The sequence below is a fragment of the Cryptotermes secundus genome, unplaced genomic scaffold (assembly GCF_002891405.2).
Source record: "Cryptotermes secundus unplaced genomic scaffold, Csec_1.0 scaffold391, whole genome shotgun sequence".
Classification (NCBI taxonomy): Eukaryota; Metazoa; Arthropoda; class Insecta; order Blattodea; family Kalotermitidae; genus Cryptotermes; species Cryptotermes secundus.
Window position 1 is genome coordinate 532,483 of NW_019737394.1, and position 17,773 is coordinate 550,255.

Genomic DNA, 17,773 nt, shown 5'->3' on the forward strand with positions numbered 1-17,773 from the left:
CACTGCACCACACAAGCTGTTGAGTGTGGTTCCATTCTATGGCTTAGACTGGCCAACAGCATGGATCCACTGTGCCACACAAAAGGGCCGAAAGCATTGGTCCACTGTGCAACACATATCGGCTGAGAGCATGTGTCCACTATGCCACACAGATCGGCTGAGAGCATGTGTCCACTATGCCACACAGATCGGCTGAGAGCATGTGTCCACTATGCCACACATATCGGCTGAGAGCATGGGTCCACTGTGCCGCACATATCGGCTGAGAGCATGGGTTCACTATACCACAGATCGGATGAGAGCACGGGTCCACTGTGCCACACATATCGGCTGAGAGCATGAGTCCACTATGCCACACAGAACGGCTGAGAGCATGTGTCCGCTGTGCCACACTGATCGGCTGAGAGCATGTGTCCACTATGCCGCACAGATCGGCTGAGAGCATGTGTCCGCTGTGCCACACAGATCGGCTGAGAGCATGTGTCCACTATGCCGCACAGATCGGCTGAGAGCATGTGTCCGCTGTGCCACATAGGTCGGCTGAGAGCATGTGTCCACTGTGCCCCACATATCGGCTGAGAGCATGTGTCCGCTGTGCCACACAGATCGGCTGAGAGCATGGGTCCACTATGCCACACAGATCGGCTGAGAGCATGGGTCCACTATGCCACACAGATCGGCTGAGAGCATGGGTCCACTATGCCACACAGATCGGCTGAGAGCATGGGTCCACTATGCCACACAGATCGGCTGAGAGCATGGGTCCACTATGCCACACATATCGGCTGAGAGCAAGGGTTCACTATACCACAGATCGGATGAGAGCACGAGTCCACTGTGCCACACATATCGGCTGAGAGCATAGATCCGCTGTGCCACACAGATCGGCTGAGAGGATGTGTCCACTATGCCACACAGATCGGCTGAGAGCATGTATCCACTATGCCACACAGACCGGCTGAGAGCATGGGTCCACTATGCCACACAGATCGGCTGAGAGCATGAGTCCACTGTGCCACACAGATCAGCTGAGAGTATGGGTCCACTGAGCCACACAGATCGGCTGAGAGCATGAGTCCACTGTGCCACACAGATCAGCTGGGAGCATGGGTCCACTGAGCCACACAGAACGACCGAAAGCATGAGTCCAATGTGCCACAGATCGGCCGAGAGCATGGGTTCACAGCGCTCCACGGGCCGACCGACAGCACGAGTTCACTGCGTCACAGTGTTGTCAGAAAGCAGATATACTGCCGCCAGTAAAGAAGAAGTCAGTTTATACAGGAGCCTGGATCCGCTCATGTAACATAAATCGGCACGACAGCAGGGATTTTCCCGAACGCAAGGATTTGTCGAGGCAGTGCAAAACACTGAGCCATTGCACGAGAGACTCTAAACCATGGATTCGAACACACCTGACAAGCGACTGTCCTTTCTCCGCTCAGTCTGACACATCTGTCCAGATCCTCTGCGTGATGCAGTCGGCCGTTAGATATGGGAAGTTAAAGTAGAGGAAGAAAAGGAGATAACAAGGAAACGTGTTGGAAAAGCTAGTTCTGATACGGATCAGACGACGCAGTTGCCTTACAGGAAGTTCCAAGGACGACAACTTTGTTATCACTGCAGTGGCCACCGTTCCTCTTGGGCGATACGGAGTGTCATTCCCCGAACAGTCTCTGTATGCTTTTTTCAGTATCGTTCTTTCGGGAAATTTAACTTTTCCTACGCCATAATTAAGCACAATATACGGCCCGGCCTTGTGAAAATGTCTTTACGGTGGAATGTTTACAAGTTGCAAGTCTAAGAGCGCTCTAACCTCTTGCCCCTTTATCGAATCCGATCTTATATACAGTTCCCTCCATAGAAACAGCAACTCCATTACTCTGCTTTCGACATGGCCTTGCCTAGTATTTGTTCCATATTAGCAACAGTCGGTGTGTACGAGCAGCAAGATGTAGTTAGTGGGATTTGTATATTTTAAATTTTCCCGCCCTTCTTTTGTTCATAACATACACCTTGATATTCAAATGACAAAGATACTGCCACGTGTATGCGTGTGACAATAGACGGGGTTTAGGCTTGATGATAGATTTAGTGGACTCATCGATACAGCGCGTGACTACACTTTATAATAGTGAACTGTAAAGTGTAATCACGCGCTGTATCGATGAGTCAAATAAATCTGTCATCAAGCCTAAACCCCATCTATTGTCACACCCATACACGTGGCAGTATCTTTGTCATTTGAACATCAAGGTGTATGATAAGCAAACGCACACACACTAGTGTCCACAGTCACGTTTTCACTAGCCGTTGCTCGGTAGCGGCCTTCATCAGAGGACCTTCCCTTCCTCTGGGTTCCCGAAGTATCCCCGGCTTCAGCTACCAGCTTCTCACAGCAATAGCTCACAAGGACTGAATGGTAGCAGTCCTCTAACTCACTAACTTTCCAAACAACTACCACTCCACTGACTAACTCCCAGGCTGCCGGCCATCTCACACCGATCTCCTACTCTTCTCACTGCCGTCTCGAGACTGGCCCTCGTCATACAGCCTCGACATGAACCGCACAGAGAACACCGCTTTCAACAACTCTTCAATTGTTGCGTGTGTCTGTTGCGGCTCTTATCTAACAACAGTTGTTTACAGAATCATTACTTAGCAACGGCTATTGTATCGCTGCTAGGTAAACATGTTCTCGCTGCAATGAAGAACTGTTGGAAGGGTCGTTTTCTATGCGGTCCGTGTCGTATAAAAGGAAAGTAGGAGATTAGCTCTTCCCAGAACTACTTGTTTTCTGTTGTATTCGTGTTCTTCCTTTCTTGTGCAAAGACACTACATACATCTCTGTAGCTACTTCATGTACTGACACTGCACCACACAATTAACTATTACTGACATATCTGCTCAAAGCAAGAACTGTGAATTCCAAAGAAACCATTGTTAGGTAACGGCTGTGCAACATGCAACAATGGAGTAAATATTGCAAGAGGTGTTTTCTATGCGGTCCGCGCAGTGGCTACATATTGTGGACCAGCTGCTGCCATAAAAATAAGAGGCTTAGACTTGGAGGTGGTCAAGCTTACAACCGTTCATGTGACTAGGCTGCCGTTGCGGCATAAAATATGTGAGATAGGCATAACCTGCTCTGCAAAGCCTGTACTGGCCGAGGACTTGTGCGTGGTATAGAGGAAGAATTTTACAATAACATGCTATATGTACGAAATTTACATTTGACGAAAGGCCAAGCATATTCATAGCAGACAAACCCATCTTTTCGTCAGAGAGGATGTTACATAAGGACTAATACCGCAAGGGTTCAGTTGGAAAAAAATCTCTGGTTGTGGGTCTCATGGGGCTTGACGTCGACACAAATTGATTGGCGGTAAACCGCCAGTCGTAAAATAATTTGACTTTGACTATACGGGGCAGGCTTGAGAAGGCAGCTAAGAGTAGGAGGTTGGTGTGAGATGGCCGCCAGCCTGGGAATCAGTCCGAGTACAGTCGAGGGTAGAGAGTCCTGAGACGGCAGTTAGAAGAGTAGGAGGTTGATGTGAGATGGCCGCCAGCCTGGGAAACAGTTGGAGTACAGGCGAGAGTAGAGAGTCCTGAGACTGCAGTTAGAAGAGTAGGAGGTTGGTGTGAAATGGCCGCCAGCCTGGGAATCAGTCCGAGTACAGTCGAGGGTAGAGAGTTCTGAGACGGCAGTTAGAAGGGTGGGAGGCTGGTGTGAGATGGCCGCCAGCCTGGGAATCAGTCCGAGTACAGTCGAGGGTAGAGAGTTCTGAGACGGCAGTTAGAAGGGTGGGAGGCTGGTGTGAGATGGCCGCCAGCCTGGGAAACAGTTCGAGTACAGAGTCCTGAGAAGGCAGAAGAGTAGGGTGTTGGTGTGAGATGGCCGCCAGCCCGGGAATCAGTCCAAGTACAGGCGAGAGTAGAGAGTCCTGAGAAGGCAGTTAGAAGTGTAGGAGGCTGGTGTGAGATGGCCGACAGTTGGGACGGCATGAGCCCTGGAGCAAGGGAAATTCCATTGCTGGAAGAAGTTACCAAGCAGTGCACTGAAGACCGCGACTGAGAATACTGGTCTGTGTGTGACAGTGATCTCGAAAGTTTATTCATGAGCTGTTTAAAAATAGTTCAATAAAGCTAGTTACCAATTAAAACCCCCCGTCTATAGTCACTCAACCATGTGTCAATATACTTGAAATTTATGTTCCTGAAAACGATTGTCTTAAGTTCACTCTACACTGTAAATCCTGGTCACGATAAAAACACAAGGGCCCTGAAAATATTCCGTCGAGCACAGTGACACAGATAAATAAGCCATTTCATAAGAGGCATAATGCCCCATGTACTCGGTCCGCGATCCAAACAAATGACAATTTCATGCTTCCTAAACACTCAGTGTGCACTTCCGGTTATGTTTCTTTCGTCTAGTCATGTCTTATTTCCGCTGTTGTTTCTTCCTACAGCGTGTGAACGTATCCAGTGGACTATCAGAATTACTTCTCTCCAGTTCGTTACAAATATGTTACTTCTCTGAGGAAGTACAGTGTGGGACACAAATATATAAACGGATAATGAGAACTACTCGTATAAGGGTAACTATAAGTGGGACATTTTTCCGTTATATTTACTTTTCCTTTTAAGGCAATCCCACAATATGCAACAGAACTTGCTGAATTCAATTAACTGACGCTGTGCAACACTGTACACCGTTCAACCTCTGGTTCTTACAATATACAGTCTCTTTTGCGTCTGCCATTCCTTTTTACATTTCCTTCAATAGCTACAATTCAATATTCTTCCTAGCCTTCTTCTCCTATTTGAGCGTGACCCCACTTACATATCATCCTTGTTCCTTAAACGCGTTCTCTGCGTTCACAATCCTTCTACATGCTAATTCCTTATTCATGGTCGGCCACAATTCTATCCTCCGTTTTTCTGCCTCCGGGAAATTCAATCACACCTTACTCCTGATACGTAGCTTCCACGGCATCGCAGAGTTCAAATATTTCAAAATGACAGCAATTAATCAAAACCTGACTTACAAACAAATTTAAGAGTAAGTTTTTTTTCCTTAGTGGGGTGGGACTAAGTCCCTTGCACTGCGGCCACTTCTGGCCTTTTGTACCAGCCCCAGAAGATAGGTGAGGGTGATTGTGAAGCAATTGGTGGAATGAAGATTGGCAGGGGAAACCGAAGTACTCGGAGAAATCCCGCCCCAGCGCCACTTTGTCCACCACAAATCCCACTTGACCAGACCCGGGATCAAACCCGGGCCGCCGCGGTGGGAAGCCAGCGACTAACCGCTTGAGCTATGGCGCGGTCCATGTTTGCTACCACAGTGCTCAAGAACATTGTGCTTTCTCCGCTGCTATCTAAAAGACGCGAAGATAAAAATATATGAACGTGTACGTAATTTACTGTTATTTTGTACTGATGAAACCTGAGGGCGTCTGAGAACAGGATATAAGTTTGAGGAAGTAACAGGAGGAAGGACAGATCTGCAGAATGTGCACTCTTCAACGAATATTAGCAGGACTGCCAAAACCAGATGGACGATAATTGCGGGGAATGGGCGATACCAGAAAAGCGTATAAATTTCGGAGATAATATTGTCACGCGTTGGGTACGTTACGCGACCAAAAACTTCACGCCGTCTTGAATATAGCGAATTTATTGAACACCCGCTCTTACACTCACACAATTTACAATTTCCCAAGTACTGCAATCTGCAGTATCACACTTACTTCTCCTGCTGGAGTCACTGCCATTCACTCGATACAACTCAACGTGTAGCTGCTGGACATCAACTCATATTGAATACTAATAACTGGCTTCCTAGAGCTCCGTGCTTTTGCTCGGCGCGGACCGCATAAAAACAGTTCTCCTTCTATTGTTGCCTCTATTCGTGTTTACAGAGCTGTTGCCTGGAAACGAGTTGATCAAGTCCGTTACGATATTAAATCAATTAACTTCATGGAACTAAGCCCTTCTTGAGAAGCGCCAGTTGTGCAACTACTCAAGGATTTCCCCAAATTTGTGGAACCCGAGCGTTCATTACCGTGTTCACAACAGCCCTCCACCGGTCCCTATCCTGAGCCAGATCAATCCAGTCAATACCACCCCATCCTATCGCTCTAAGATCCATTTTAATATTATCCGCTCAGCTACGGCTTGGTCTATCTAGTGGTCTCTTTCCTTTTGGCTTTCCTACCAACAACATACACGCATTCCTATTATCTAAATTCGTGCTACATGCCCTACACATCTCATACATAGCTATTAGTAAGTTATTACGCTTCTCATTATGCAGTTTTCTCCAACCTCCCGTCACTTCATCTCTCTTCGGTGCAAATATTCTCAACACCCTGTTCTCAAACGTCCTCGGTCTATGTTCCTCCCTTACTGTCAAGTTTCACAACCATACACAACTACAGACAAAATTGTAGTTCTGTATATTCTAATTATTACGTTTTTAGACAGTAAACGAGCAGACAAAAGCTTCCGGACTGAATGGTAGCAAGCATTACCCGAATTAGGTCTCCTCTTTAATTTCCTCCTGAATCGAATTTTGATTTGTTACTGTCGTTCCCAAATATCTGAACTCTGACCCATTTTCAAAGGATCAGTTAGCTATCTTTATGTCATGATTTTGCGCTGCATATTAAAATGGATGTTATAAAAATAGGATGGGCGAGCGCTGTCTGGAGTCACTTGGCTCATAACAAAGACCAGTGAACAACACCTCCATAAAAGGCACGTGATTTCAAGAACGCACTGAAGACTACCAGCTTCGAATGACGACCTCTGCTCCGTGCACAGGGTCCCCTCGTTACTGCTTCCGACTGTTAACAAGTACAGTGAGGTTGCATTTCATGCGGATTTTAAAGTTTTTCTTTTCCCCCAATGGCTCTTCCAGCCCATTCAGGGCCCAGGCCTCCTATTCAAGTCCGTAATCATTTTTCACAGACGGTAGGATTCCTTGGGAGAGCGATCAGCCCGTCGCAAGGCCGCTACCTAAACACAGGACACCACAAACACAGAATAAGCGTATACGCACACCAAACATCCATGCCTTGAGTGGGATTCGAACCCACTATCTCAGCGTCCGAGCGAGCGAAGACAATTCATGCCTTAGACGGCGCGGCTACCGTGACCGGCATTTGAAATAGTACGATAAAAATATTAATAAAAGTCTTAATTTATAAGCAAATTTTGAAATAATGTGACTCTCCCTCCTCCCAAAGAGGGCAATAATCATGAATGAGTTTCAAAACGTATGCTGAATTATGCGCGGTCTTCATGAACACATCCTCGCATTAAATGCGACCGCACGCAATGTATTCATTTTTCACAAGGGCTCAATTCTGCTGGCAGAACGGACTGTACTTCATCCAGATTCCGTCACAGAAAGGTTAACTGCACTCTCTCATGCAATCGCATTATAGGTTTCAACGGCAGATGATACTCTGTAGGGGGCGAGGGTTTCAGATGTCACTAATATGCTCATCGGATGCTCGACACATGGGCCTAATTATGCTCAAACACAGTTCTTTCTTCAGATCTGCGTTGTTTCTATACGTATATTGTGACATGACGCATGATGGTCGGGAATAGTCGAGCCATAATAGACGTCCATTCCTAGGCAACGACTCGGTAAACACATTCCCGCAGCAACGAACATGCACGCAATAGACCCCGTTTCTAAGAAAATGATCGATAAACACACAGCAGACGTACTGTTGGAAACGGTGTTTTCTATTAGGTCAGTGTAAAGTGGTTATAAAGAAGAGTTCAGCTGAGAAGAATTAGTTGAGTTCCTAGTGAGCAGTTAATCGAGAGCTGCGCTCTGCGAAGATAAGTGAGAAGAGATGGCAGTTGCAGCAGAGAACAGAACTGAGGGAGTCTCTTTGCGATGATTGAGAATAAATGCTAAGGAAGGAACTGAGCTGTGTAAAGAATATTTCGTGTGTGCTGCAGTTACAGTGAAACTGGTGTAATTCCTGTGTTAAAATCCGTTGCCAAGAAACGGAGAGTGGAGACTGCGATAGACCGAGGACACTAGTGTATGCAATAGTGAATTGTAAAGTGTGGAAATAGCGATAGTGTTATAGTTATTTGTAGTTACGTCCTGTAAGTGGTCAATAAATCCAATCATCCAATTCAAAACCCGTCTAAGAGTCACAGCCCTAAAATTCGTGACAATATATACATACTTACATACCATGTATATTACACGCAGACACGTTACGTACGAGTGAACGGGAACCTCATACTATCGAAACAAACCGCACCATGACGTTCCATGTAATTACTTCCGGGCCATGTATAATTCACAAAACACATTCCACCATTCTGGTTCTTTGTTGCTATGGCAACATGACCCTCAATACTGAAAAATGGTTTACTGTTGGCATGATTTGTCAACACAGCAAGAGAGTCTATTTTCACTTAGTTTTCTACAGAAGTAAATAAAGTAAAGCTATCCATGTAACAGGCCACGAAAACCCATAGTGCTGTGAGACGTTGAGGGTCCCACATTATCTAGACAATCGGCTCAAAGATGGCGGTAAGGTTGTTAGCCTTACGCGCCGGCCGCGCTTTACTCCACAGGAAAATTATTTAATTAATTCCTGGTACTCGTTAGAGGTTGAGTCGACCCCAGGGCCATAGTGCGGCTGGAAGGATTAGGTCAATTGAAAAAAATCCAATGACTTCATCGGAACTTGAACCCGCAACCTTCCGGCTTGTAGCATAGTGCCTCAACCAACTACGCTACCGCATGCCCCCTATACATACATTAACCGTCTTCTAAGCGTATGAATTATCACAGTCATTACGAAATTTCGAGTTATCATAGCAATAGATAGTTGAGAGCCTTAACATGTTCAACGAACGTAAGTTATGCAGTAGGTCATGAACGAACGAGCAGTCTTTTGTTTAAGTGTATCGTGTCTATTCTATGATTATTTATTATATTGTAGCGTGTAGAGACCCACTGCTACGTAACGACAGCGAAAAAAGAAGAAACAACGTCCGCTGCTAGGTAAGAGATTCTTAATAAGCAAATATACGCAGTCATTACTGAATAACGCCTTCGCAATCAAACATGTTTCCATGGCAACGAATCCACACACAGTAGAACTGTTGGAAACCGTGTTTCCTACATAGTCCGTGTCGAGATGTTGTAAGCAGGCCAACTGGAGCAAGTTGTAAGTTGTGGGATATTCGCCGGACAGCAACGGCTTAAGCAAGTGAAACTGAAATATCCTCATTGTTATATGCCGTTGCCAGGGAACGGTTGGTGAAGACACAGTAAGCTAGAAAAGGCTTAGCGAGTGCTGTGATGATTTGTGAATTGTGGAGTTAAGAGGTAGCGCTGTAATTACTTGTATTTACGTGTCGTGTGTGTAAGTGGTCAATAAATCCACTCACCAATCCAAACCCCGTCTACAGTCACACACACACGTGCAGCAATAGGGCAGACCAATGATTATCAAACCGTGGCACTGGTACCCTAGAAGTGCTCAAGCACTTCGCCAGGAGAGTGTGCGCGTACACGTGTTATTCCCATTGTAAATAGTTGTCTATGGACTACACTTTTACTGTGAATCGACTCAGAATAAGCCTGTACACATGACTTGTGGAAACCTGATCACCAGGGCCCGGATTTTGATGACCTGAAAATATTTAAAAAATGACCGAAAGAATCCAGAAAAATGACCTAAAATATAACCCCAAAATGTAATATTCAGAGCCCGGATTTTGATGACCTGAAAATGTTAAAAAAAGACCTATAAAATGACCTGAAGGAGAAAAGAAAGAACACTTCGCTTCGGTGTTATTCACATTTCAGAAAACATATGAAGAAAAATTCCCTAAAATTGCCAAAAATGACGAGAAATACCCTTAAAAGTCCAAAAATTTACCAAAAAACTACCCCCAAAATGAAAAAATGACCTTAAACCTAAAAATGTCAAAAAATGACAAAAAATTACCTATAAAATTTTACATTTCTGTAACCAGCACCTCATATCCGAGATTTATATATTTAATAGCATCGCACAGGACACAAGGAAAAAAAGATGACATGTCATCAAAATCCGGGCCCTGCTGGTCACTGTTCGTTCACATTATAGGAGCACTTAAGAATTAAGTTTTGAACTCTCCAAGTTCGTTCTTTCTTGAGGGGTAGGGCAGCACGCAGAGCTACCTACTTCCACGCTTGTTTCTTGCTCGGCTTATTCTTCGACCCTGAATATGGAGGCGATATGTTCCCCCAAACGTCGGCTGACTTTCAAATGGACTACACAGCGCTATATCACAGAAGACAGAACTCTTCATAACCACCGCTGTGAGAACCTCAGATCCTACACAGCGCTATATCCCAGAAGACAGAACTCTTCATAACCACCGCTGTGAGAACCTCAGATCCTACATAGCGCTATATCCCAGAAGACAGAACTCTTCATAACCACCGCTGTGAGAACCTCAGATCCTACATAGCCCTATATCCCAGAAGATGGAACTCTTCATAACCACCACTGTGAGAACCTCAGATCCTACACAGCGCTATATCCCAGAAGACAGAACTCTTCATAACCACCGCTGTGAGAACCTCAGATCCTGCAAACAAATTCTTGAATACTTTCGTGCGTTGCAAAATATTTTCAACTGCATTGTCACGTGTTAAGGACGTGACTATTAGACGGGGTTTTCGATTAAGCGATTGGATTTACTGGCACCTTATACACTCAACTCGTAACTGCAAGCGATACAGCGCTATTGCTAATCCACACACTTTACAATTCACCGTTACACACACCCTACTGTCCTCAGTCTTCACTAGTCGTATCCTGGCAACAGTCTATCACTGCAGCAGACATAAAGTCTTCTTTTCACAGCCTGATTCCCTTCTTGCTATCTCTTCTCAATCATTCGACTGCCACCTCCAGAGACTCAATTCTCAATTCAATTCCTCTGCTCTCAAGCTCATAACGCAACAAGTACAGCAATATTCTTGTTTCTCTGCTTGCTGTAACACAAAACAAATTAACAACATGGCTCTGATGCCAATGTTATAGGTCAGATTATTATTATTATTATTATTATTATTATTGTTATTATTATTATTATTATTATTATTATTATTATTATTGTTATTGTTATTATTATTATTAAACTGCAAATGGGTTTTCACCCGGTGGCAGTGGTACTACAATAAGACAATAGACATATAACATACATAAACACGTTCAAACAAAACGCAGCACACATACGAAAAGTGAAACATACTACGAGTATTATAATACTACACTACATACTATTATAAAAACTAACAGCAATGAGTGCGTAATCTCATGTTCTCATTTTCCCTTCACTTTGCCTTACTACCCTTACGTAATCCTCCCATCCTTAACACTTTTCACTTCACTTCACTTCACTTCACTTCACTTCACTTCACTGCATTTCTTTTAACTGATATCCACCCCACCTTCACTTCACCTCATTTATCACTTTCCTAACCCTTTTCCTAAAATTACTTGGTTTGCAGGAGAAAGTCCCTAAAGCATCTGCAGGTAGTTGGTTCCAGATGTTTGGTCCTATTTACAAAGGACTATTTTCCGATATCCGTCCGTTGCTTTCTGCTCGAATGATCGAATCTTGCGAAGTCCGTCCGTACGTACGAGTGAACAACTCGAGAACTGCCCAGCGGATAGAAATGGTATCTGATTATCAGACAGCTGCACGAAAGCTTTCTTCAGGCACTTCAATTTCCACTTAGATCGGACACGTCCAATGATGACTTAACAAGTCATTTCCCCGCTTGCTACTTATCTCGCTAATAACAAAAAATAAATCTGTGCTCAAACAAAAGTTCTTTATTCTTTAACGCAATGCTGCACTACAAATTTGGTTTTGTAGCAAATATTAGATAATGGTAGTACATGTGTATTTCATTTTATTCTGTTCTATGTAAAAAAGAACAGTGAAAACCGAAACCGAAAGAGACCACTAGGAAGACCAAGATGAAGGTGGGTGGCTAATATTGAAATTGATCTTAGATGGGGTGGTATGAACTAGATTGGTCTGGCTGAGGATACGGACCAGCGGAGAGCTCTTGTGAACACGGTAAATGAACCTTCGGGTTCCAGAAAATTCTGAGGAATTCTTGAGTAGCTGAGCGACTGACAGTTTCTCAGGAAGGGCTCAGCTCCATGAACCTCAGTACGCTTTCCAATTCAGTGTCGATGAAGTATAGCGCCGTATATAGCCCACTGAAACGTCGATCGACATTTCGGAGGACATACTCTCCGACACTGAAGATGAAAGCGACATGTTCATCCGAAACGCCAGTTGATTTTCGACGGACTACATGGCTTTATACGCCAGATGTTAAGCACTCTTCATAACTAAGGCTGTCAGAACCTCAAATCATACACAGTAGCATGTTAATTTGGCGTTTGTTTACGAGACAAGAGTCCATGGCAGTCTTCCTTGCGCCAATTGCGCTTGCTAAGGGGTACCCTGAATACTTTTATAATCTGATTCTGTTCTCTCCTTCCCTTATGCCTTATGTTATTCCTTTTTTTTTTAATTTGCCCTTTCTCATGTTTGCTACTTATTTATTTTATTATTTATCTCCTGTTTTGTTCGGTGGTGTTTTTCTTTTCTTTCTTTTTTTTTTTACTCGTTCCGCTTCACCCACAGCTGTGACGTCACAAGCTTACTAGAGTCGGGAACATTGCTGCTGCCCGGTCAAGGTCATTCCATCGCCTGCTACTTCTGATCCGCCTGGCTCCCATTCTACACGAGCTCAACCTACTTACCCCCCCCCCCCAAATTACAAATGTACAAAACCAAAAGCGTGCACAAACATATGTTTAACAACGTCTCTATTTGTGGTAATAACGAAACGATGATGACCTTGACCTGACAAAACAAATGTCTCTGATGATCACGATGACGTGGTTAAGGCTTATATAATTTGAATTCGGTAGCTGAAAGCGTGTACTCGTAGCATTAATTAATTCACAGTTCACTCCTACATTGGACGAGAGCGAACTCCTTTGTATGACAGGCTTAGACGTACAGGTAACCCCTTCAGTGCAGAGCTGCTCTTTTGCTTTCTAGTAAAAGTAAAGCTATCTCTGTAACAGGCCATGGAGGCCCATAGTGTTGACAGTCGAGACTCCCACATTTTCTAGACAATCGGCTTACAGATGACAGTGAGGTTAAGTAAAGCTGTCCCTGTAACAGGGCATGGAGGCCGATAGGGTTGTGAGACGTGGAGGCTCCCACATTCTTTAGACAATCAGCTCACAGATGACAGTCAGGTTAAGTAAAGCTATCCCTGTAACAAGCAGTGGAGGCCCACGGTGTTGTGAGACGTCGAGACTCCCACATTTTCTAGACAATCGGTTTACAGATGACGGTGAGGTTAAGTAAAGCTGCCCTTGTAACAGGGCATGCAGGCCCATAAGGTTGTGAGACGTCGAGGCTCCCACATTCTTTAGACAATCGGCTCACAGATTACAGTGAGGTTAAGTAAAGCTATCCCTGTAACAGGCCATGGAGGCCCCCACATTTTCTAGACAATCGGCTCAGAGATGGCGGTGAGGTTGTCAGCCCTAAGTGCCGGCCGCCCTTTACCCCCAGGAAGATTCCTGGTACTCATTTCTGTTGGCGGTCGAGTCGACCCTAGGGCCACAGTGCGGCTGGAAGAATTAGGTGAATTGAAAAATCCAATGACCTCAACGTGAATGGAACCCGTTACCTTCCGGCTTCTAGCACAGTGAATCAACCAAATACGCTACCGCGTTTCTAGTGGTTGACGAGCTATGCAAGACTTCCTCTGGCCGTGACGTAAGCCTTACTCACTTCCGCATTTAGGCCTGTCACACGTGGGTGCTAAACTTTAACAGGGAAATGCTTTTTATTATTATTATTATTATTATTATTATTATTATTATTATTATTACTACTATTATAACAATTATTATTTTATATATGCTTTCAACTGTTCTCACAGGCAGTCAGTCATACACAGTAGAGCCTCCTTGATATGAACACATTACAGCTGACTAATTCCACAGTATTCGAAGGACTTGATACCTTTCTTAGAACCTGAGTGTAAAAATGTCCAAACCAGTGTGAAATCCGGCACTAACTGATAAAACTACCGGCCATGAAACGTGTAATCGCTGGCCAAAGAAATCTCTGTACTGTGGCTGTTACATAGAAGTTAACTCAGCAGGTGAATTCGCTCTTGAAAGTACGAACATGCGGCTCAAAGTACGCGCTGTGTATTGCTGCGGACTCATACAACTGCACACTCCACTGGAACCCACGTGATTAGCAAAAATTAAATTACGACATACACTAAAATACATTTAAAAAAAACGAGCCAGAAAATCTGTGTATAAGATTTACGTAACTTATGGGAGATCGCTGAGCTCTAGTCCCGCCATTTCAACACGTAACAAAAGCAACAATAATGATGCAAGGACCCTCAGGAAGATTCCTGATACTGATTTCTGTTAGAGGCTGCGTCGACCCCAGGGCCACAGCGCGGCTGGAAGGATTACGTTAACTGAAGCGAACAAACTGAAAACCATTTGACTACCTCACAGAAATGCGATACTCCCCAGCAGCCAGTTCACCGGATTATTGTGACTAAGATCACCTAAGGCGTGTGTTGTTCTCTTATTCCCGTCCCCCACTACTTCCTCGTCTCTTTGTTGGCTGAGTTGCACGAACTGTTGCGCCCTATTTCGCGACCCTCGAAATAGCTCGGCATAACTTAGCGTGCACTTCGACGAAAGTAGGTACGCGCCACTTTTCGTTTTCATCAGTATATTGCTGAGGGATTTATGATTACCAGGGCCCGGATTTTGATGACATGTCATCTTTTTTTCCCTGTATCCTATGCGATGCTCTTAAATATATAAATCTCGGATATGCGCTGCTGGTTACAGAAATGTAAATTTTATGGGTAATTTTTTGACATTTTTAGGTTTAAGGTTTAAGATTATTATCATCATCATCATCATCATCATTATCATAGTCACTTTCTGAGACTACGAATATCCACAACAACATCAATTTTCCGAAGTCATCCGGGAAAAAATCGCGTTTTCGTGTTCTGAACGNCTTAGGTTTAAGGTTTAAGATTATTATCATTATCATCATCATTATCATAGCCACTTTCTGAGACTACGAATATCCACAACAACATCAAGTTTCCGAAGTCATCCGGGAAAAAATCGCGTTTTCGTGTTCTGAACGACGCGGAAGTTGCTGCGGGACATCTCCCTCTTCAGCAAGCCTAGTGCGTATGAAGGACGAAGGCCCCGACCAGACTGCAGGAGGCTTCCGGAGGTACTGCCTCTGCCTCACAGAATTGTGTTACACCCTTCAGGCCCATGGAACTAATAAACACACCGTGGAGGAGGGGACATAATGAGGTGAAGGAGGGTTAACACAGGAAGGTGAAGATAACGTGAAGGCCAACGATGAGGAAGAGCATGTGGAGGGCACGAAGAACGAGACATATAGAACAAAATACGTGTACATTGTCACATGACGGAGTGACTATAGATGGGGTTCGGATTAGCAATCGGATTTAATGGATATTTTTACACTCGAAACTACTCATAACTATGAGAGTCTCGCTGAGTTACACAATCCAAAGACCACTGTAACTGCAGCACACAAAAAGTCAGCGTTCACTGGCCGTTGCTTGGTAGCGGCTTTCAACTTCGGACGTTCCCCTTCCTCTGGGTTCCCGAACTGTCCCTGTGCCTCAGCTACCAGCTTCTCACTTCTCACAACTGCAACTCTCAACTGTCTCGACCCAACAAATACAAGAGTCAAGAGTTACTTTACGACTGGCGGTTTACCGCCAATCAGTTCGTCTTGGCGCCAAGCCTCTTGAAGCTCAAGACCAGAGATTTTTCCAATAAACCCTTGCTCTCAGTTCTTATGTAACATCCTCTCTGACGACAGGATGGGTTTCTCTTTAAGAATATGCTTCTCCGTTCAAGTGTACGTATCACACACATAGCATGTTACTGAAAAGTCTTCCTTTTTCACTATATACAGGTCCTCTGTCAGCCCAGGCTTTGCAGAGCATCTCATTTCTATCTTCCGTATCTTATGCTACAACGGCAGCTTAGTTACTTGAACGGTTGTAAGCTTGGCTTCTTATTCTTTTTGCGTCTGGCTTCGCCTTGTCCTATGCTGCGATAGGTTCTCAATAAGAAGAAAAGAGAGACGAGATGAACGAATAAGATTTATCAATGTAACATAACTGGTTACGGCACTACGCTAAATGCCGGAAGGTCGCGGGTTCGATTTCCGATGAGGTTATTACATTTTTCATTTGACCTAATCCTTCCAGCAGCACTACGGACCTGGGGCTCGACTCAGCTTCTAACAGAAACGAGTACCAGGAATCTTCCTGGGAGTAGAGGGCAGCCGGCGTGTAAGGCTGACAATTTCATCGTCATGTGTGAGCTGACTGTCTAGAAAATGTGGGAACCTCGACGTCGCACAATCCTATGAGCCTTCATGGCCTGTTACGGGGACAGCTTTACTAAACCTCATCGCTATCTGTGTGCCGACTATCTAGAAAATGAGGGAGCCTCGACGTCTCTCAACCCTATGAGCCTCCACGACCTGTTACAGGGACAGCTTTACTAAACCTCATCGCTATCTGTGTGCCGACTATCTAGAAAATGAGGGAGCCTCGACGTCTCTCAACCCTATGAGCCTCCACGACCTGTTACAGGGACAGCTTTACTAAACCTCACCGCTATCTGTGAGCCGACTATATAGAAAATGAGGGAGCCTCGACGTCTCACAATCCTATGGGCCTCCATAGCCTGTTACGGGGATAGCTTTACTAAACCTCATCACTATCTGAGTGTTGACTATCTAGAAAATGGGGGAGCCTCGACGTCTCCCAACCCTATCAGACTCCACACCCTGTTACGAGGACAGCACCAAGGATGATTTAATGCTGTTGACGTTAGGAATAAGAAAGAGAAATGGGTAGATGTTATGGAGAAGAAGACACAAGAGCTAGAAGGATGAGGGGCATTAAGAATTACACAAAGAACTACATGAAAGTGGAAGTTTCGAGGGAGAATGACCTAGAGAACAAAGCAAAACAGGAGAGTCTTGAGACGGCAGTTAGAGGAGTAGAAGCTAGTTGTGAGACAGTTGCCGGCCATCATGGACGTGAACACGGAAGCTCAGGAATTTGAAACCGTTACCATGCGACAACCGACGAAGACACAGCAGACTGATTTAGTGCGTCCTGTAGCGAACTGCAGTGTGTGTGAATCAGTGATAGCGCTACAGTTACTTGTACGTAGCTACATTCTGTAAGAGTTCAATACATCCAATTATCAAGCCAAACCCCCTCTATACTGACTAACAAAAGTGGCAATATTATTAGAACAGGACGTATGGACGTATTATGGTAAATGAAAGACGACACGGTGGAGATGAAAGCGAAAGACGGAACTAAGGCCACCCCCTCCCCCCAAAATTAGGAGGAATGTGAATAACACGAAAAATCGGGGGGGNAGTATGTTGGTCTGAGACTCTGACAGTTGGTGACTACGCGGACAGACTTCTTCGTTGTGACGCCGCTAGTTCGGAGAAAGTCTGACGTAACATATCGCCTCTATTGTCAGGGTGGAAGAAAAAGACAAGCTAGCAAACAGCAAGAAGAAGGCTTCCAGTAGGCCGAACCGGA